Source organism: Macrotis lagotis, chromosome 1 (assembly GCF_037893015.1).
Source record: "Macrotis lagotis isolate mMagLag1 chromosome 1, bilby.v1.9.chrom.fasta, whole genome shotgun sequence".
NCBI classification, from domain to species: Eukaryota; Metazoa; Chordata; class Mammalia; order Peramelemorphia; family Peramelidae; genus Macrotis; species Macrotis lagotis.
In genome coordinates this window covers 192,683,167-192,704,947 of record NC_133658.1, presented here as the reverse complement: position 1 = coordinate 192,704,947, position 21,781 = coordinate 192,683,167, and positions in this window count along the sequence as shown.

The following is a 21,781-nucleotide window of genomic DNA, read 5'->3' as shown; positions in this document are numbered from 1 at the left end:
TCACACATAAAATCAGATTTAAATAAATGGGCAAATATCAACTGCTCATGGATAGGGAGAGCTAATATAATAAAAATGACAATTCTATCAAAATTAACCTATCTGTTTAGTGCCCTACCAATCAAAATTCCAAAAAATTACTTTAATGAGTTAGAAAAATTGTAAGTAAATTCATATGGAGAAATAAAAAGTCAAGAATTGCCAGGAGCTTAATGAAAAAAAATGCAAATGAAGGTGGCTTAGCACTACCTGATCTAAAATTATATTATAAAGCATCAGTCATCAAAACTATTTGGTATTGGCTAAGAAATAGAGTGGTGGATCAGTGGAACAGACCAGGTGTAAAAGCAGGAGAGGATTATAGTAATCTGCTGTTTGATAAACCCAAAGAGTCCAGCCACTGGGATAAAAACTCCCTCTTTGATATAAACTGCTGGGATAATTGGAAGTTAGTATGGAAGAAACTTAGATTAGACCAACACCTCACACTCTTTACCAAGATAAGATCCAAATGGTTATAGGACATAGACATAAATAACAATACTATAAGCAAATTAGAAGATCAAGGACTAGTCTACCTGTCAGATCTACAGAAAGGGGAACAGTTTATGACTAAGGAAGAGTTGGAGAACATCACTAAAAAACAATTAGATGATTTCGATTACATTAAATTACAAAGCTTTTGCATAGATAAAACCAATGTAATCAAGATCAAAAGAAAAGTAGTAAATTGGGAAACGATCTTTACAATTAATGATTCTGTCAAAGGATTCATTTCTAAAATATACAGAGAACTGAGTCATATCTTTTAAACAAAAAGCCATTCCCCAATTGACAAATGGTCAAAGGATATGCAAAGGCAATTTACAGATGAGGAGATCAAAGTAATCTATAGCAATATGAAAAAATGCTCTAAATCATTAATTATTAGAGAAATGCAAATTAAAGCTTCTCTGAGGTACCACCTCACAACTCTCAGATTGGCTAGTATGACCAGGAAGGATAATGATCATTGCTGGAAGGGATGTGGGAAATCTGGGACACTATTACACTGTTGGTGGAGCTGTGAACTCATCCAACCCTTCTGGAGAGATATTTGGAACTATGCCCAAAGCGCAACAAAAATATGCATACCCTTTGACCCAGCAATACCACTACTGGCTGTATACCCTGAAGAGATGAGGAAAAAGGTAAAAACATTACTTGTACAAAAATATTTATAGCAGCCTTGTTTGTGGTGGCAAAGAATTGGAAACTCAGTAAATGTCCTTCAATTGGGGAATGGTTTAGCAAACTGTGGTATATGTGTGTCATGGAACACTATTGTTCTATTAGAAGCCAGGAGGGACGGGATTTCAGGGAAACCTGGAGGGATTTGCATGAACTGATGCTGAGTGAGATGAGCAGAACCAGAAAAACACTGTACACCCTAACAGCAACATGGGAGTGATGTTCAACCTTGAAGGACTTGCTCATTCCATCAGTGCAACAATCGGGAACAAGTTTGGGCTGTCTGCAAAGGAGAGTAACATCTGTATCCAGATAAGGAGCTGTGGAGTTTGACCAAAGTACAAGGACTATTCCCTTTAATTTAGAAAAAAAAAAACAGATATCTTATTGTCTGATCTGGTTACCTCTGAGAATTCTGTTGTCTTTAAGGATATGATTTCTCTCTCATCACACCCAGTTTGGAGCAAGGTACAACATGGAAACAAAGTAAAGAGTGACAGAGTGCTATCTGTGGGGTGGGGGTGGGGGGAGGGAAGCAAGATTCAGAGAAAACTGTAAAACTCAAATAATAACTTTAATAAAAAAAAGAAAAAAAAGAAAAAAAATTCTCTTCAAAACAGGAGATGGATAAAGAAAGAAGCCCAGAACAGATTTCCATATATATTAACAGTATCCAACCCAAACAAAGACATAGTATTTTTTAAAATGGAAAAAAGCAAAAAAAAATATTGAAGGTCATAATCTTTTTCTTTAGTTTTATTTGCAAGGCAAATGGGGTTAAGTGGCTTGCCCAAGGCCACATGACTAGGTAATTATTAAGTGTCTGAGGCCGGATTTGAACTCAGGTACTCCTGACTCCAGGGCCAGGGCTCTATCCACTGTACCACCTAATCACCCCTATAATCTTTAATGTTTGTTTAAACTCCACAGTTCTTTCTCTGGATATGGATGCTATTCTCCATCACAGATACCCTCAAATTGTTCCTGATTCCTGATGGAATGAATAAGTTCATTAAGGTTGATCATCATCAAAGTAATCTAATCTTGATATTAAGGTAATTGTAAATTAAGTTCAATTTTAAAATGTTTCTTGATTATAAAAATACCATTTTATTATAAAAGAGGTAACAAAGAAAGATAAAATCCAACATGACAATAAACATTTTAAAACTATTTATTTACTAACTAGTAAAACCAGAGAACAGGTTAGATGCAGTATAATTCTAATCACTGTTCTAAGAATTTTGATAAAAAGTTAATGAAATAAATAATCCAAAATGAAGAGTCAGGTTTGTCTGGGATAGAATGGAACTTCCCAGAGTAGGAAAGTTCATTTCAAGTATTGTTACACGTAGTTAGCACAGATCAAGTACCTAGTAGATGCTGAAGTATTTGTCTGGTAATATAACCAAGAAGCCCATATCTTTCTACAAAAGGAATTTATTTTGAAAACAAGAATTCATTATTTTCAACTGACATAAAATTTCATCCACTTTTTTCATTTTATTAAAGAAGATGATGTTCAGAGGAGGGAAGAGACTTTTCTAATTTCATTTATCTAATTAATGGATGAACTGGAATGTGAAGCTAAATCTTTTGACTCTAATTCAGACATTTCTCATGCAGAATGGGTTCATCTAAACACATAAAAAACAGACAAAAATATTGTTTATATTTAACTGAGTAAAAATACACCAAAATAAGAAAAAAGTTATAATATAATTTATCTTTGCAAATTCAATTAGTGAATATGCACACATGCAAACATATGTTTGTGTATGCATGTGTGTGTGTGTGTGTGTGTGTGTGTGTGTGTGAGAGAGAGAGAGAGAGAGAGAGAGAGAGAGAGAGAGATTCCTTACTATGCTTCCAGAGTCTGAGTTTCCCTTTGAGAAAAAATTAATTACTGGATAGCAATCATAAATATTTCCCTTCTTCATAGGTTAGAATTATCAAAATAACAGAGTTAAAGGTAACTTTAAACCCTAAAATGAAATTATATATATTTTCTGCCACATTTATTTGTCTTACATTTCTGAAGAAGAAAGTAAAAAACACAATGTAGGTACATTCCAAGTTTGAATTTTCAAGAATAATTTACATTTTGAATATTTAGAAAAAGTCATGGTACAAATTAAATAAAGTGAGTTCATGGTACAAGGTGACAATGAAATAATCTTTTATGACCCATATAGATGAGATAATATACTGCCACTCTGCAGCACCAACTTGAGAGACCCTGCCTGCTTCTTCTACTGGACTTCTCGGAGCTTATCTCCAATTTTTCTGTATAGCTATAGGGAGTACTGACTGGAGCTTCACCAGACAAAACATCATTGTCTGTCACTAGGCTGAATCTAGGAGAGAAGTATGAATAATCTAATCAACTGCTTCCCTCAATGTATTTCTTAAAGCAAAGATACTGTACCTGAACCTTCAATGATACTTTCTCCAAAAACTAGAAGCAAAAGAAGGACTAAAAGAATTCGAGATTTAAACTAAAGGAAAGTTTATTATTTAAGGAAATGGAAATTAAGAAGGCAAAATAAATAGGCAGAGATTGAATATGATGTGAGAAAATTGGGGTTGAGGTGACTGAACACCAGAGAATGAATTTTGGGAGCTCAGAATATGGCAGTTTATTCATAATTAACCAGAAGATTCAATATCATCTACACTGTAAGAGTCAAAAATAATAAGAACTTGTTAGAAACAGTGACTGCAGCCATGCAGAAAGAAAGGGGCCCTCTTCTTACTTAGTTGTCTTAGCACTTGATGGAAGCAGTTCTACTAATGATGGCAGGTGAAGCTGAGTGCAATATTTCTTGTCTTCTCTCTACCTTGTGATGGCCATTGTTAGGGACAACAGTATCCGCCTGTAAAGTACAGTAATTAGGGCAGGGAAATTATATATTTTGGTTTAGGGCAGCTAAAAGTTTAAAAATCACCAAAAGTCTTATAAAGACTTTAACATGAATGTTTTAGCAAAAGGTCTTTGTACTCTTTTCAGTGTTGCTGTACTAAAAGTGATAGTTGTTTATACACAAGTGTGATTATTTATACTCTTAATCCCATTCATTTATCAGTTTCTAAGGTTCTAAATATTCAAATCCACAATTTATATATGGGTAAAAAGAAATTCAATCTGGTTAAGTGAATTGTCAAAAGTCATTCTAATTAAATAGTTGGCAGTCTTTATTCCAATTGAGATATTTGAATTCGAAGTGATGAGCTCCTTCCTCTTCTCCACTATGTTTTCCTCAAATAAAATCTAGCTAATATATTTTTAAACACATCTATGCTTTTTAAACTCATCTTTGAAATAAGATAATATCAGTAATTAATAGAAATAAATTTCTCAAGAGGTCCTTGCTAAATTCAACTACAGATTTGCATGAATAAAAATGTTTTCACCTAGACTTTAAACTCTTAATTAATGTTATAGAATCATAGGTTTATAATTGTAAAAGGTTTTAAAGATTAAATAATCCACCCTTCTCATTTTTTTAAAAATTATTTTTATTTATTTATTTTCATCCATATGCACTTATGTATTTTTTTTATATTTTTGCAAGTCAAATGGGGTTAAGTGGCTTGCCCAAGGCCACACAGCTAAGTAAGTATTAAGTGTCTGAGACTGGATTTGAACCCAGGTACTCCTGACTCCAAGGCCAGTGCTTTATCCGCTACACCACCTAGCTGCCCCTCCACTATGCCACCTAGCCGCCCCAAAACCATCTAGCCGCCCTGCACTTATATATTTTTAAATGACAAAATTTCCTTTCACCCTCTCCCCCCCCACCTCCCGTCAGCAGTGAACAATCAGTTTAGCATTATACATATATATGTATATATGTGTGTGTGTATATATATATATATATAAATACATATATAGATAGATAGATAGATAGATAGATAGATAGATAGATAAATGTGATTATGGATTAGTATTAGTTATTTTTCAGTATGAGGAATTAGCATTGAGGGAAAGAGATATATGAGATAATTTTTATAAAGTATTCATCAGATTCTGAAGGATTATTTTGTGTCTTTCTGTGTGTGTGTTGTGTTGTGTTTTGTTTTGTTGTTAATATTGTCCATAACCAGTTTAATTCAGTTGTCCTAGCTCTCTGAACTGCTGAAAGGTGCTCCTTCCATCATGTTTGTTCATTTCACAATGTTGTTGTTGATGTGTACATTGTTCCCTTGATTCTGCTCCCTTCACTCAGCATCAGATCCCATAAGTTATTTCATGCTTCTCGAGAGTCTGACCATTTATGATTTCTTATAGAACAATAATATTCCATAGAATTTGTGTACTATAACTTGTTTAATCATTCCCCAATTGATGGACATCCACTTAGTTTCCAATTCTTTGCCAATACAAAAACGGCTGCTATGAATATTTTGGAACATGTAGGATTTTTCCCTTTTTTAAAATAATTTCTTCTGGATAGAGAACTAGAATTGGAATTACTGGATCAAAGGATATGATTAATTTTATTACCTTTGGGACATAGTTCCATATTGCTCTCCAGAAAGGTTGGATTTGTTCACAATTTCACCAGCAATGCATTAATGTCCCAATCCTCCCACAACCTCTTCAATATTGATCATTTTCCCTTTTTCTCATCTTGGCCAATCTGATAGGTGTGAAATGATACCTTATTGTTTCAATTTGCATTTCTCTAATCAATAATTATTTGGAACATGTTTTTCATATCATTATATATAGCTTTAATTTCTTCATTTGAAAGCTGTCTGTTCATATCCTTTGACCATGTATCAATTGGGGAATGACTTATGACCTTATAAATTTGATGTAATTCTCTTTATATTTTAGAAATGAGACCTTTATCAGAACTCCTTGTTGTGAAGATTGTTTCACAGCTTCCTGCTTTCCTTCCAATTTTGTCAGCATTGATTTTATTAGTGCCAAAACTTTTTTAATTTAATATATTCAAAATAAATCACTTTGCAATTTATAATGGGCTCTGATTCTTGTATGATCATAAATTTATTCCCTTTCCATAGATCTGATATATACAGTACTTCTTGTTCTATTAATTTATCTATGGTGCTACTCTTTATGTCTAAATCTTGTACCCATTTTGACCTTATTTTGGTGTAGGGTGTGAGATGTGTTGATCTATCCCTATCTTTTATCATACTATTTTTCAGTTTCCCTAACAATTTTTGTCAAATACTGAGTTCTCCCAGAAGCTGTTGTCTTTGGGTTTGTCAAATAGTAGATAGCTGTCGTTCACCCTTCTTATTTTGAAGATGTGAAAAGACCCTTTCAAGATTTTATATTTTTGCCAAATTTTAATCATTTGCCTGACTCCAGAGCCAGGTTCTTTTTTTCATTCTAACATTCTAAACCTTAGAAACATCAAGCTTGGAATGATGACATAACAGAAAAAAGTATTCCAGCATAAAGTAAAAATTAATGTCTTTTATGGGTCAACCTAGCTCCTCAACTGTTATTTTTTTATAATTTCCTAATCCAAGACACTGAATGTTTATAAGCACATGGATCTGCTATAGTCATTCAGTTGATATCACATCTAACATGATGCTATCAGTTCCAAATGAGACGTCAAGAGATGTTCTTCGCTTCTCAGAGTATCAATAGTCCCAATCCCAGAATATTGAAGTGTAACATACTGAAGAGACTTGATAACCTTGATAGGAATTGAACTATATAATCTTTAATTACTTTCAGTTTTCAGTTAATTTCAGAAAATATACTTCTTATTTTGGTACAAATTCAAAAGATGACTGCTCTCCAAAGCATATACAAATCAGTCTCATCATGAATAATATCACTCTTGAGCCTGAAGGACAGAAAAATAACCCTTTAATTACCATGTTTATGTCTCCTTTTTTAGATATCAACAGAAAGTAAACATACTTAACAGAACGTTGGCAATTACTTTCAGCTTTTCAGACTCTCAGCTTAATTATGATTGAATCAATCAATATTGCCCTATTCACTGCTTTCATTTCCTTCATTTATTTTTGTTTATAAAGTGCACAGCATTCCTTATAGAAGCAAGTCTTTAATACTCACTTGGATTATGAGTTTACTCTCAGACCTTCCAACCAAAACAACAAAAATAGCCATTTTCTAACCCTTATATTTAATATTGTCTACTGCTTGTTATCCAGGGGATAACCTTAAAAGCACACACATACTTTGAACTTTGCCAAGGACCTTACATAAACATTCCATTTGATCCTTACAATAGCTATGCATTTGGTAGCTCATGAATCATTGTAACTTTTATAATCTTATGGAAACTGTCTCAGTAAAAGGAGTTGACATTATCAAGATTGCAGAATTAGGAAGTGATAGATCTGGGAAGTCAAACTTAAGTCATTGCACAGAAAGTTTTAAATAAAGAAGTATATTTATTCCAATATTCTCATTTTATATATAGGAACAATGAGGACTATAATATCAAGGGGAAAAGTTTAAGACTACTATTTTTAGCTCAAAGAACCCCAATTCAAACCAAATTTATTCGATCCCAAGTTTCCTGCTACAGCTTTGTCCAATTCATTTAGCACCAACACCATGTCTAATTTTACTTGCCAAACGAGTAACTGGCTTTTTTACAAGTATTTCAAGTGTACTGAGAAGTCATGCAGTCCCTTGGGTTCTCCCCATTGGCTTATTAGTGCTCCAAAGATAAAGTGCCTCTTTATACAATGAGAGAGGATTTATTAAAGAAAATCTCATGAAAGATACTTAAGCAACGATCACCCTTATTCTCTAGCATTAAATGCAAGCAAACCAAGTCCACTTCCTCAATTCCTTCCTAGGTAGTTTATTCTACTTTTGAACATCTCTAGAAAATGTTTCCTTCCATGAACTCCCACTTTCCATATCTTAATTTTCTCACTCATTAGAACATGACCTTGACAACGGAAACTTTATACTTCCCTCCCTATATTTTGAATTCCCACTATTTTACAGAGAGTTACTCATAGGATCAGAGATTTATAGCAGAAAATGACCAGAACTAATTAAATACAAACACATTATTTTTATAAATAAAGAAACTGAGGTCCATGGTTATTAAATGGCTTGTTTAGGATTGTACAGTTAAGGAGTAATTAAGCCAAGACTTGAACTTAAATTTTCCTCATCATTTTTTATTGTAATATATTGCAATATTCATTTTCCCACCTTCTTCATCTTAGATCTATGAAGGTGAGGGTATAAACCCAAGGGGGAGATTCTCTTCTATATTTATATAAACAGAACTTAGCTCAATAACTGGCTAATCATTTAACTTAGACCCTCATTACTTCTCACCTCATGGCATGCACATGAACTGGATTTGAGTGAGGAAGATTCTGTTCTAAGTCATCAACCTCCCTTTCTCCTCTGGACCAGATATGAGTTAGGACTGCTGCAGGTGGCCCTGGATGTGAAGCAATCAGTCTTAAAAGTCTTGCCCAAGTTCACATAGCTAGTAAGTATCAAGTGTCTGAGGTCATAGTTGAACTCGGGTCTTCTTAACATTAGGGTCAGTGCTCTATCTACTCTGCCATTTAGCTGCCCCTTTTCTCACCAATAACATTATACCAATATCCTAATTGAGGTGTGAGTATCTATCTGTGTGCATACACAAAAGTATAATGCAAATGAACATGTGTATATATGTGTATAATTGTGAGTATGTATCTATATGGAGTTGATAAATTATTTTTGTTTGTTTTCAGATAATTGTAAACTCAATAGAGCCTCCAAAACTGAGTTGTAAAAAAGAATGAATGGATGCTTTGCTACTGTTGCTAATTTTGGTATAGCAATTAACTCCAAGAAAACACAGATGTTCCATCACCCAGCACCACACCATCCATATGTGAAACCATCAGTTACAGCAAATGGAGAAGTTTTATTACTATGGCTAAATTCATTTACCTTGGCAGTATACTTTCCAGGGATGTACACAGTGATAATGAGGATGTCATTTTCATTGCCAGAGTTAGCTTAATATTTGGGAGTCTCTGAAATATAGAATGGGAAAGAGGAGGTATTAGACTGATTATCAAACTGAAGGTCTACAGGGTAATTATGCTGACCTCACTTGGACAGTCTACCTGAACCATGTCAAGAAACTGAACTGTTTCTTTTTGATTTGTCTTGATGATGTTTATCCTTCATCCCAAAGACCAAGAGAACTGGGAGGTGATGCCTTGACAAGCCCATAAATTGGATTTGAGTGAAGGGGTGCTGTGCTAAGTGACCAGATATAAATCAGGGTAACTGGAGATGGCCCTAGATGTGAAGCAATCAGGATTAAGAGACTTGCACAAGGTTACACAGCAAATATGTGTCAAGTGTCTGAGGTTGGATTTGAACTCCCCTCCTCTTGGCTCCAAGACCAGTGCTCTGTGCCACCTAGCTACCCCTTGAGTTGTCTTAGGAAGATTCTAATGATTATCAGATAGCACAACAAACCAGATTTTGAGATGCTTTCTTTAACTAAACTGCCAAACATTCAAATTCACTTATAGAGAGGGTAAATTCAATTAGCTGGCCATGTTGTTTGAATGCCAAATAAATACTCATGATAAAAAAAAGATTATTTTGTGGAGAACTCACACAGGACAACTAAGCACATGTTGATCAGAAAAAGTAATACGAAGATACTTTCAATATTTCTCAAAAGAACATTGGAATCAATTGTGAGACATGGAAGACACTGTTATAGATTCACCCAGTTTACCCTGCCCTCATTAGAGAAAGATTGGAATATCTCAAAACTGAAATATCTCAAAAGAAATACACGATGCTAAAATTAAGAGAATCTATCCTTATGTTCATTTGTCCAATTTGTGCTTGACCTTTGGTGGAGCACTGTAAGATCATATTAGTCTGCATAGTGATATCATTTTGATCTTCTTCTAGAAAAAAGGATAATAATCAACCAACACATACACACACACACACACACACACAAACACAATGTGTACATGTAGATAGCTAGCTAGGTAGACAGAGATGTAATGTAATAAGTGACTCCTTTATCAGGATATAAACTTATGAAAAATGGAACTTGCTTATTTCATTGTACTTATATTTCCAGTAGCTATCATAGTGCCTGGCATATGATAGACCCTTCAAAATCATTGATGATTGCTTGGTCAATTTTTATGATACAGGATGCTTACTTAACCCAGAAAATTGCCAAGTAAGAACCATCCGCATAATTAGGCAGGAAATCCTGCTGAAATCATGCTATGTCCAAATCATTTATTTCTTTAACAATTTTTGTCATTAACTGCTTGAAGAACAAATATAATCAAATAGTTATGGGTGTGTTTCCACTATGTAAAGAGTAGTCCCTGACCATCATAAATACCCTTAGTCATATATTTGAAAATTGGTTAAAGTACATCCATACTGTATCTCACACTTCAAATTCATTTTGTCAGTAATGCAGCTTGGGTCTCAGACATAACAACTATCACTTTATAGCCTGAAATTTACCTTAACAAAGAAAACCTATGCATACTAATTATTGTAAAATCAGATGCAATTTTAATTAGAAATAATAATAATTAGAAATAATTTTAGAAATCATTTATTTTACCTACTTCATTTACAATCAAGAAAGGTGAGATTTATCTGAATCCAAATTATTTCAGTGTCTTGGGAATTCTCATAAAGAGAATGAAATATTATTGTTAATGAAATATCACTATAAAATTATTATTTAAAGTCATTTAATTAAAGTCCTTATATGTTTAAATTTCAGTTTTGTTTACCACAATATTATATGGTGATATTTACTATTTACTCTGTTCCTTTGTTTTTTTAAATGCACTTTACAGTATTTTATAGGGTTTTCTAGGTTTTGTTATGTTCTTTACAATTCCTCATATTGTTTTTATGTTATTATTCCATTCTATGATAGTATCAATATTATTTCATTATTCTTTAGTGTTACTAATTTATATTATTGCCAATTTTAACAATTACATGTAATTTCATAATGAAAACCATACATCTACTTCCCTATTAGTGTTACTATTTTAAATAGCATTTAAATTAGCTAATCTAAATAATATAATTATTAGATCGAAGGGTTATTTTTACTAAATCATATTGAATCACTCTTTGTATGAATTCAATAATTTCTGAAGTTTATCAAAAAAGAACAAATGCATTTTCCTCCACAAAACCACTATTACTGAGTTTCAAAGTATTTCTTTTAATTCATCTGTTCACTTGTTTTTGAAAATTTTGTGGGGCTCTATATTACTTCAGTTACTACTTCAGTATTAATTTAATTTGACCTTTATTATTTTCAAAATTGAATTCATTTTCAAAAGGGCTTACCACATGCTTGAAGTCAAGATGATGAAATGAGCTGTCACATCTGCCAAATCTTGGGGCAGCTAGGTGGCACAGTGGATAAAGCACTGGCCATGGAGTCAGGAGTACCTGGGTTCAAATCCGGTCTCAGACACTTAATAATTACCTAGCTGTGGGACCTTGGGCAAGCCATTTGACCCTATTGCCTTGAAAAAAAAATCTAATTAAGAAAAAACTGCCAAATCTCTCCCAACAATCTCTTCTACAACAACCATCAAAAATGTTCCAAACTGAATTACAATAAAGAAAGTCAATATAAAATCAGAATGAGTCCTTATTCCAGCTTAGGGAAACTCCAGTCAGAAAAGGGGGGGTGTGTGGATATTAGAGTGGGTGATGAACAGGAGTTCAGTGAATCAAAAATACGGAAATATCAGGTGGTGGCAAAAGTAGAAGGGAACAACTCAATTCTTCACCATGGGAAGATGACTAGAAATCGATACAGGAAGAGATGCATGAGATCCTAGTATTGGAATTGAGAATAGGATCTGGTATAATTTGATAGCTCTAGCTCCCATTACTCCAATTGCCACAGTTCCAGAGTAAAGAGGAGATAGTGAACAGATCTCTTCACAGATTACAACATTTTGGAACCACTGAAAATTTAAAAGAACCAGACTGAATTGTTAAAGTAGAAAAAGGGTGATGACAAGATGGTGGAGAAAAAGAAGTAACTCAATTCTCCCCAAATCTCTCCAAATACCTTTAAATAATTACTTTAAACAAATTCTAGAGTGGCAGAACCCATAAAAAAATAGTTTAAAAAATTTGTCCAAGACAACTTGAAAAATAGGAAATATAGCTCTGTTGTGCAAGGGTGAGAGAGGAGCTCAATGCAGCAAGCAGGTCATAGTGCAGGCCAGTCCCAGGTATCTAGGGCCAAGAAGCAAGGCAAACAGAGCAGTGACAGTGGTGGCATTTTCCAGATATTTCAGTCCAGAAACTGCCAAGAACAACTCAGAATGTCAACAGGAAAAGTCTAAAATACAACAGTCCAACAACAGTCCAATGTAGGTCTGGCCCCAGCAGACCTGGAGCAGTTCTTGGGAACCATTGAATCTGTGATAATGGGAGCTGCTTCTGGGGTTCTTGGCCCACAGTTGGTATAGAGGTCAGAAGGAGATTATAATGATCATTTTACCATTACTGTGGCAGGAATCAGTTGCTTTGCTCATAATCTGTTTTGAGTCAAATTTGAGACAGGTTCCCAGGAAGAAGAGGAGCAGTAGAACAACAAAGCTTCCTGCCCCATGGGAGCAGTACCCTTCTCACAGTTACAGAGCAAAAAAAAAATTCTTTTGATCACCTACAAACCAGAGCACTGGCAAGAAAAATAGCAAAAAATCTCCTCCTTAGATCATACCACCTTGGGAGAAATGAAAACTTGTGTTTCTAGAAGTATTTTGAAAATAGCAGCAAAAAAAAATGAACAGCTTGAATCAGAGTTACCTCCATCCCAGAAGGAAAACCTATCTTAATAAAAAGCTAAAATCAAGTCAAAGACTTGGAAAATGAGCAAAAAGAAAAAAAATGGACCAAAGAAAGTGCTATGCTGATAAGGAAGATCAAAACACATACTCAGAAGAAGATAAAAAAAGTCAAAGCTCCTCCATCCAAAGCCTCCAAGAAAAATAGGAATTGATATCAGAACATGGAAGAGCTCAAAGAAGATTTGGAAAACCAAGAAAAGAGGTAGAGAAAAGTTGGGAAGAGAAATAAGAATGATTGGGAAAATCATAAAAAGCAAGTCAGCAGTTTGATGAAGGAGACACAAAAAATATTTCAAAGAAAATTACATCTTAAAAACAAGACTTGGACAAATGGAAAGGAGATATAAGCAACTAGCGAGTAAAAGAAGGTCTTAAAAAGTAGAATTGACCAAATGGCATAGATGGAACAAAAGATCCCTAAAGAAAGTAAGAAATCATAAGGAACTTTATGATGTTGAACTGAGTATATTCTTGCATGATAAAATGATATTGATAATTCATATGAACTTTCTCATTTATTAGGACAGTTAAAATGAATATATAAAGGCAGGGCAGAGGTGAGAGTTGGCTGTGAAAGAAAAATATATAAAATAGATGGAGTTCAGGGGTGAGAGAGGAATGTACTGAGAGAGAGGGAAAGAAGGAGGTTGAATGGGGTAAGTCATTTCCATAAAAAGGCAATAAAAAGTTTTTTCAGGGGAGTGAAAGAGGGGGGAAAGATGAGAGAGAGCGAGCGATTGAGCCTTACTCTCATTGAAATTGACTCAGAGAGGAAATAACATAGACACTCAATTGGCCATAGAAATCTATCTTACCCTAGAGGAAAATAGGAGAGGAAAGGGATCGGGGAAAGGGGTTGGGGCTGGGGGTTGGAGTGGAATGGGGAATGGTAAAAGGGAAGGAAGATCATGGGAGATGGAAGCCAGATGCAATATACTTTTGAGGAGATAGAGGATGAAAGGAGAGTGAGGAATAGAATAAATGGGGGTGGGGAATAGTATGAGAGAAATGCAGCTAGGAAGAGTAATTGTGGGAGAAATATTGAAACAAATTTCTTGATAAAAAGATAAGAGCTGAAGAGACAATTTGATCTTCAAATTTGAGATGCAAAAGAAGCATAAAAAGGTCAACAGGGAAAGCAACTCATAAGAGACTTGATGATGTTGAAATTCTTATATTCCTGCATGGGAAGATGATATTGATAAGTCATATGAATTTTCACAATTATTAGGGCAGCTAAAATGAGTTTATATAGACAAAGCACAGTTTGGAATTGAATGTGAAGGGAAAATATGATAAGAGATTAAGTTAAGGTATGAGAAAAGAATGTAATGGGAGAAAGGAAAAGGGAGAGTTTGAATTCATTAAGTTACTTCATATAAAAGAAGTAAGAAAAACTTTTTGCATTGGAATGAGAGAGGCTGGAAGTTGAGGGGTAGCAAAGGAACTGTACTCACTTTGGAATTGGCTCAGAGAGCCACATAATTGGGTATATCTTATCCTATGAAAGTAGAAGGAAGGGTGTGGGAGAAAAGAGGTGTGTATTATAGAAGGGAGGGAAGATTATGGGAGGGAGTAGTCAGATACAAAACACATTTGAGGAGGGACAGAATGAAAAGAGAGAGAATAAAATAAATGGTCCAGGGGATTAGGATCAGGGAAAATAGTTCGCAATAGTAAGAGTAATAAGATGGGGTAAATGTAGTTAACAATAGTAACTGTGGAAAAATATTGAAAGAAGTTTTTCTGATAGAGGGCTCATTATTCATATATAGACAACTGAGTCAAATCTATAACAAAAGAACTCCTCAATTGATAAATGATCCAAAGATTTGAAAAGTTTCCAGATGACGTTATCAATGCTATGCATGTTCACATTAAAATAAAATTTTATATTTCATTATTGATTGGAAAATGCAAATTTGAAAAATTCTGATGTACTACCTTATGGCAAATGTTGAAGAAGATGGAGGAGATGGAGGAAAATGAGATTTTAATGCATTATTCGATCAGTTATGAAGTGATTCAACCATTCTTTAGAGCAATTTAGAATTGCATACCCTTTGATTTAGTAAATCCACTTTGAGGTCTATATGCCGGAAGATATAAAAAACAGGAAGCAAAAGATACTCTACATTTCTAACGATATTTGTAATAGTTCATTTCTATTGAAAAGGAATTGGAGATTGAGAGGATGACCATCATTTGGGGAATGGATGAAAAAATTGTGGTAAGTGATGGTGATAATTCTTCTATAGCACATGATGAGCAGCATGCTCTCAGTAAAACCTGGAAAAGTTTAAATGAGTAGATTTAATGTGAAATGTACTCTATAAAAAGTAACAACAGTGTTGTAAGAGGATCAGCTGTGCATGATATCTTTTCTCAGCAGTGCTGTGACCCATGACATGTCTGAAGGATTTATGATAAAGAATGCTATCCATACCGAGAGAGAGAGAGAGAGAGAGATATGATGATGATGATGATGATGATGATGATGATGATGATGATATCTGAATGCAGATGGAAGCAATTATTTTTACTTTATTTTTTTGAGATTGATTTCTTTTGAAAAGCAGTGGAGGTCTGTTATCATTCACAACATGACTACTATGGAAAAATTTTAACTGACTATATATTTTTAGCATAGATTAAATTATTTGCTTTAGGGGCATCTAGGTGGTACAGTGGATAGAACACTGGCCCCGGAGTGAGGAGGACCTGAGTTCAAATCTGGACTCAGACACTTAATGATTACCTAGCTGTGTGGCCTTGGGCAAGCCACTTAACCCCATTGCCTTGCAAAACCTAAAAAAATAATTATTTGCTTTCTCCAGTGGGGCAAGGGTGAGAAGGCAGAGAATTTGGAAAGTCAAAGTTTTCAAAATGAATGTTAAAACTTGTTTTTATGTGTAACCAGGGGAAAATAACAAAAAATAAAAGCAGGAAAGTATCAAAAGAAAGTGATAGACACACTATCAGGCTGATTGTAAGAATTCATTTTCTGTGCTTCAGAGAACATAATTCTTTTAATATTGTTATGACCACATCCCCAGAAATATCTGCTTTCCAAGTGAGTAGAGCTCAACTCTAACATACAGTCCAAAGTCAAGAAATAAGTTGGAAAAATGAGCAAAACAATAACTAGAAAAAGATACTGAATATAAACACAAGTATAGTGCCAGGGAAGCTCAAGAACCAAGCTTAGAAGATAATGACTTGAAAAAAGTGACAAGAAAAGCTAGAAAAAGAGAAGATAAAGATGTTTTAAAAAAGAAAGTAGTAAAAAGAGAGGAAAAAAAGCTATGCAAGAAATTTATGAAAAGAGAATTAGAAACTTAGTAAAGGAGAAACATATAGATCCTTAAGAACAATCAGAAACAGAAAATAGATTTAAAAATAAAATATCACAAAAAAGCAATTTAAAATTAGAATTAGTCAAAAGAATTTTCATGACTGCATGAAATAATAAGAAATAATAAAAGTCAAAAGAATAAAAAAAATGAAGAATTTGTGAAGCAGTTCATTTGAAAAAACTGACTTGGAAAATAATTCAATAAATCCAAACAACAATTATCATTCTACTTACAGATCATAAAAAAGAAATAACATTGACTTCAAATTTTAAGACATTATAAAGGAAAATTGTTGGGGGCGGGGGGAAGAGGCTTGGTGGTCGCTTAGCTGGGGAAACATAATCCCCTTATAAAGGAATGTTACAGAACTCGGCCCCTCATTGTTTAAGAGTTCATGGGAGGGAGGACAGAAGGGATAAAATAATCCCCTTATAAAGGAATGTTACAGAACTCGGCCCCTCATTGTTTAAGAGTTCATGGGAGGGAGGACAGGGGGGATAAAAGTGTCTGCTGAGAGGTGGGGAGCAAGCGGGAATGTGATCACAGAAGAATAAAGACTCATGACCCACCTCAGGCGCTCTGTCTGGTTCTTCCCCCATCAAAGAGTGGGGGCCGGAGGTACCCCGAAGACTCACCACGCGTTGGACTGGTGAGTAAGAGGACGGACTAGCATTAAGAAGCCGGCGTTGTAAATAAAAACCCGGCAGAAAATCACTCAGATATCTACAAACAAAAGATAAAGTATAAAGTGAAAGAATATAGATGTCACTAATTGAAAGAAATTTTAAGAAAGCTTCCATGAATATTATAGAACAATTCCTGAGTTCTAATAAAATGAAAGACATTCAGAATTCTTTGCATTGAGATGTAAAGAACTCATTAGAAAAATTTGCATTCAAGCAAAACACAAAGGTATAAACATTAATAAGAAATCATGATATATGTATCTCCTAATAACCAATTATGAATGCCAAAAAATATAAAAACAAAATTTCCACTTAAGCAGTAAAATAGAGTTCCATAAATTCAGAAGAGATTAATAAATTGAAAGTAAAAACAATAATAAGAACACAAATTATTGAAGTATGAAGTAACATATAAAATTCAAAATTGATGTTAATGAAAATACAGCAATAATTAAACTATTAGTTAATTTAATAGCAGGATAAAATTCTATACTATCAGCATAAAATAAAAAAGGTGAATGCACAGTCAATAAAGATGAAAGTAAAGTAATTAGGAGCTATTTTGCACAACTAAATGTTAATGAAACTGGCAACCTAAGTGAAATGGATGAATACTAACAAAATTTTAAAAATATACAGATTAACAAAAAACAAAATGTAATATTAAATAATCTCATTTCAGGAAAAGAAACTTAGACAGTCATAAATAAACTCCTTAACAGTGGGATTGAGTAGGGAAACCAGGGCTAGGTGATTGCTGGATCCAAGGAGTGGTATGTGGACTCGGGGCTTCTTGGCTCAGGGCCAGTGATCTGTCTGCTGCACCACTCAGCTACCCTACAGTACATTTAAGAAGAGGGACAGAATGAAAGGAGAGAGAACATATAGTATATGGTAGTAGGGAAGTATGAATGGAGGGAGTTGTGATCAACAATGGGAATGGTGGAAAAATATGGAAGTAGCTTTTGTGATGTATTTATCATAAAGAATGTGATCCACCTGTGACAGAGCTGGAGGTGTTGGAACACAGAGTGAAGCACATTTATGATTATAATTATTATTGTTGTTGTTGTTGTTATTTATTTGGGGGGAGGTTTTGTGGGGCAGATGGAGTTGCAAGGCTTGCCCAGTGCCGCACAACTGGGTGACTGTTGGGTGTCTGGGGCTGGATTTGGACTCGGTTGCTCCTGGCTCCAGGGCCATTTCTCCATCCACTGTGCTACCAGGCTGCTCTATTATTATTATTGTTATTATTATTTTAATTTTTTTCTCCTTCCTTTATTGCTCATGAGGGTCTATTTTTGGGGGGGGTGGGTGTATTATGTTTACTCTTAAACAAGAATATTTTAGTAATGTCTAAAAAAATCATTTGTACAAAAAATAAAAATGAATCAATTTTAAAGAGAGAGAGAGAGAGAGAGAGAGAGAGAGAGAGAGAGAGAGAGAGAGAGAGAGAAAGAGAAACCTCAAGAGAAATAAAGTGAGAAAAATAGTAAAAAAAAGAAGTGGATACTCATTATCTCCATCACTGCTGATAGCAGCTCATTTGTTTTTTTAATTGTTATTGATAGTTGTCTTAAGTTAATAATTGTTTTAAGCAGTAGAACTTCCACAATTGATCAGATCCTCTCTCATCGAGGAAATATATATATATACATATACATATGTATATATATACATATGTATATGTATATATATATGTAAATCCAAAACAGAATGGCATAAAGTAAATATTTTGTAAAAAAAACAAAAAGAATTGAGTCCTTAGTCAGAAGTATTACTTGCAAAAGTTTTTTTCACAATTTACTACCTTTCTTTTGATCTTGGTTACAGTGGTTGTGTCTGTGCAAAAGCTTTTTTAATTTAATAGAATTGAAATTATCTAGTTTGATTTAATGATGTTCTCCATTTCTTCCTTAGTCATAAACTGCTTCCCTTTCAATAGGTCTGATTAGTAAACTATTCATTGATCTCCTAGTTCGCTTATAATATTGTTTTTTATGTCTAAATCCTGTATCCATTTTGATCTTATCTTGGTATAGAGTATGAAGTGTTGGTCTAACCCAAGTATCTGCAATTCTAACTTCCAATCTTCCCATCAGTTTTAATTGAAGAAAGAGTTTTTATCCCAATAGTTGGACTGTTTTGGCTTATTATTTAGCAGATTACTATAATCATTTGCTGCTATTGTACCTAGTATATTCCAGTGATCCATGACTCTATTTCTTAGCCAATACCAGACAGTTTTGATGACTGATACTTTATAATATAATTTTTGATCTGGTAGTGCTAAACGACTTTCTTTTGCACTTTTTTTTCATTAAATCCCTGGAAATCCTCAAATTTTTATTTCTCCATATAAATTTATTTACAATTTTTTCTAACTCATTAAAGCAATTTTTTTTGGAAATTCCTTTGGTAGGGCACTAAATAAGTAGTTTAATTTAGGGAGAATTGTCATTTTTATTATATTAGCTCTGCCTATCCATGAGCAGTTTATATTTGCCCAGTTACTTAAATCTGATTTTATTTATATGAGAAGTCTTTTGTAATTGTTTTCAAAAAGTTTCTGAGTCTTCCTTGGTGTATAGACTCCCAAGTATTTTAATATTGTCTGAAGTTACTTTGAATGGGATTTCTTTTTTCTATCTTTTTTCTGCTGCATCTTTCTAGTCATATAAAGAAATGTTTAGGATTTATGAGAGTTTATTTTATATTCTGCTACTTTGCTAAAATTTCTAATTCTTTCTAGTAGTTTTTTTAGATAATTTTTTGGGGATTCACCAGGTATAACATCATGTCATCTGTGAAGAATGAGAGTTTTCTCTCTTCCTTCCCAATTCTAATCCCTTCAAATACTTTTTTTTCTTCTCTTATTGCTGAAGCTAATATTTCTAATATAATATTGAATAATAGTGGTGATCATGGGCATCCTTTTTCACCTCTGATCTTACTGGGAATGCCTCTATCCTATCCCTGTTGCATAAAATGCTTGTTGATGGTTTCAGATAGATACCAGCTTATTATTCTAAGGAATAATTCATTTATTCCTATGTTCTCTAGTATTTTTACTAGGAATCAGTGCTGTATTTTATCCTAGTTTAGTTATCACCACCATATTGTTGTGATAGAAAGAGTTATGCGGAGTTCTGTCTTCATTTATTTTTCCAAAGAGTTTATATAGAATTGGAACCAATTGTTCCTCAAATGTTTGACAGAATTCACTTGTGAATCCATCTGGCCCAGGAGATTTTTTTTCAATAATGGCTGGTTGAATTTCTTTTTCTGAGTTAGGGTTATTTAGGTATTTAATTTTCCTCTTCCTTTAACCTGGGCAACTTATATTTTTTTAAAATATTCATCCATTTCACTTAGATTATCAAATTCATTGGCATGGAAATTGGACAAAATAATTCTGAATTATTACTTTAATCCCCTCCTCATTAGTGATAAGTTCACCTTTTTTTTTTCTTTATAATACCAACAATTTGGTTTTTCTTCTTTCTTTTTTAAATCAGATTAACCAAAACCTTCGCAATTTTATTGTTTTTTTTTTATAAAACCAACTCGGTTTTGTTTATTAGTTCAATAGTTTTCTTGCTTTAGATTATATTAATTTATCCTTTAATTTTTTGGTATTGAATTGGGTTTTTTAAAATTTGTTCTTCCTCTAATATTTTTTATTTACATGCTTATTTCATTCATGTCTTCTTTCTCTAATTTATTCAATTAAGCATTTTAAAGATATATAATGTATCCCCTGAGAGCTGCTTTGGCTGTATCCCCATAAGTTTTTGCATGGTGTTTCTTTATTGTCATTATCTAGGATGAAATAATTAATTTCTTCTAAAATTTGTTGTTTGATCCTTTCATTTTTTAACATGAGGTTATTTAGTTTTCAATTAGTTTTGGGTCTATATCTCCATGAACCAATATTGCATGTGATATTTCTCGCATTATGATCTGAGAAAGATGTAATGACTATTTCTGCCTTTATGCATTTGATTAATAAGTTTTTATACCCTAGTACATGGTCAACTTTTGTGCGAGTACTATGTACTGCAGGGAAAAAAAAAAAAGTATATTCCATTCTATCCAATCCAACTTTTTTTTTCAAAAGGTCTATCATTTCTACATGTTCTAACATTCTATTTAACTCCTTAACTTTCTTCTTATTTAATTTTATAGTTAGATTTATATAAATCTGAGACAGGGAGGTTGAGGTCTCCCACCAATAGAGTTTTGCTGTCTATTTCTTTTTTGTAACTCATTCAACTTCTTCTCTAAGGAATTTGGATTCTATGTCTCTTTTTGAACATATATTTAGCAATGAAATTGCTTCATTGTCTATGGTACCTTTTTAGGAAGATATATTTTCCTTATCTCTTTTAATGAGATCTATTTTTGTAGCTGCTTTGGTCTGAGATAAGGATTGCTATCCCTGATTTTTCATTTCAACTGAATCAAAATATATTTTGCTCCAATCTTTATCTTTTACTCTGTATATACCTCTCTATTTCAAATGAGTTTCTTCTAAGCAGCATATTGTAGCAATCTGGCTTTTAATTCACTCTGCTATTCATTTACTTTTTCAGGGAGAGTTCATTCCATTCATATTCCAAG